The following is a 2,340-nucleotide window of genomic DNA, read 5'->3' on the forward strand; positions in this document are numbered from 1 at the left end:
CTTAAAATTACCTAAATGCCTGAAACACATTTAAACATACCTTAATATGATGTTCCCAGCATATTTTCTAAATAACTGTTTGTAACACATAAACAAATATGCGGCGCTGGATTCATATAGTTCAGTACTTGTGAATCATCGCTCAGCCGAGCCAGAACTAAAAGTTCAGCGCAGAAAAATGGATTATACATAGGCACAGGAGGACAATATGGGAATATCATTTGGTGTTGTAGAATCTGAGGAATAGCTTGGACTAATGTCATGTGTTTTTCAGGGAGACAATCGATCCAAGGCTGGTTTTTTGCTGGAGATGAATGGTAAGCAATGAGGAGCCAATAACCTAGATCCTCCTCTTTACTCAGGAGATGGCTGTGGTCATGTCAAAACTGCAGGAGTTCATAGGGTGAGCGACCAAACATCTTGCATCCCCTAAAATTATCAATTACTTGTTTCATAATGAAACATGGTCCTAATAACCATATGTGTTTGTTGTTGGCTGGAGTGTGCAGTTTCCCTAGACAGGGTGGACCCAACCCTGAGCCTCAATGTGGAAACACCGACAGCACTGCAGATTCTGGCCCTGTTATGGGTCACGGGATGTGTATGGGTGAGACAATTTACAGTCAAAACCTAAAATCCTTTATATTAAATCAGTTAAGCTTCCTTATTGGAGTCCAACCTGATATGAATCTGTCAGTCTGGTGTTTGTCTGTGTGTTCCCAAATCATATCAATAATTTTAAAGCTCTTTTGAACTCTAAAAGCATCATTAAACGCTGTTCTGTGTGGGAAGTGTGAGTGTAAGGTTGCATTAAAGGCTTTCATGCTGTATTTACCGTATAGAAGGGCATAAAATAATTCTCTTCTCTGAGACACCTAATAGCCTGCAATGATGGGCTACACTCTTTTAAGAGCACTCAGCATGTAGACATCAGACTTTAGTACTCAAATCAGTTTTGTTGAACAGTGAGATGTGTAGATTCTGAAATCATCTCTTTCTTTTCAGGTGGCCAGCTGCACCAATCACATGGGTCAGGTCTCCATTGTGGCACTGCAGAACTCAAATCCCAAAGTAACTGAGTGTTTTAATGTGGAGTCGCGTATTCTCTGCATGACGTATGTGCCTCTGGATGAGCCCTTGGAAAACGTTGAGATTAAGCCTGAGGTCCGGAAAGCCAGTGGCACACCGACTGTGTGTCTGGGAATGGAGGAAGGCAGGTGTGTATATCAGCCAATTACATCCACAAACTACATATAGATGAAGAATAGAGTGTGATGCCTTCTATTTGTTTGTGTAGTGACTTATAGTCTATTAACCAGTCTAATCTGATGAATTGATGCTTTATTTTTCAGTATATCTGTGTATAAGAGCAGCCAACGGTCTAAGAAGGTTCGCCTGCAGCACTTCTTCTCCCCTGATAAGTCCAGTGTCACATGTCTGGTGTACAAGAGTGGGTGTCTGTATGCAGGCTTGGTCAGCGGTTCTCTGGTCGTCTACTCCAGAGCTGATGGTAAGGAGGGGTTTTTCTGCAGTGATTCCTGCTTGAATCTTGAAAGGAGATTGATTTTGTTGAATGCATTTGATTTTTGTTTTGGTGTTCGGAAAAGTAATCCATCCATTCCTTCTGAAAAGAAAACAGCATTGGATGCTGGTGTGCTTCTTGACTAGCTTAACTAGCAAGATTTTCTTGGTCAACCAATCAAAGCTAAGTTTTGCTGGTGAACAGCATGGCTGTGCCAATAAATAACCAGCATAAACTAAGCCTAAACTAACCTAAGTAACCAGCATAAACTAGCCTAAATTCACGCTGGATTAAGCAGGTTTCAACAGGGAGTGCTCTGGAAAGTACTCAAGGAAACTGAGACGTTTAAAAATATTTTTCCATTAATTCTTTCCACAGCTGTTTTTCTCTCTGGGACGCTCATATTCCATTTTACTCTCGCTCCAGTTTTCTGCTGCCTGAGACAGATATTTAGTCAATAATTTAGGGATATTGTTTAATACTCTGATTGAACTTAATTGATTTTCTTGTGACAATGTTTCTACAGAAATATTAAGCAGCACAACTGTTTTCAACATTGATATTGATTGATAATAGTAAGAAATGTTTCTAGAGCCCCATATTAGAATTCTTTTTAGAGGCTCATGTGACACATAACGACTGGAGTGAAAATGTAGCTTTATTTTTAAATATATTCAGGAAGTGTTATTTTAAGTGAACAATATTATTGTTTGTACTGTATTTTTGATCAATAAAGAACAAAAAAGAGACCCCAAAACACAGACTTTAAACAGTAGTTTATGCTATATTACTTTTTAGTGTTCTTTTCTCAGTATTCA

General features: G+C 39.1%; 1 pseudogene; it reads left to right on the forward strand.

Moving 5' to 3' along the window:
• Positions 1-456: 456 nt before the first annotated feature.
• Positions 457-1,727, forward strand: LOC113070373 (rho guanine nucleotide exchange factor 10-like; annotated as a pseudogene).
• The last annotated feature ends 613 nt before the right edge of the window (positions 1,728-2,340 follow it).

The sequence above is a fragment of the Carassius auratus genome, unplaced genomic scaffold (genome assembly GCF_003368295.1).
Source record: "Carassius auratus strain Wakin unplaced genomic scaffold, ASM336829v1 scaf_tig00003803, whole genome shotgun sequence".
NCBI classification, from domain to species: Eukaryota; Metazoa; Chordata; class Actinopteri; order Cypriniformes; family Cyprinidae; genus Carassius; species Carassius auratus.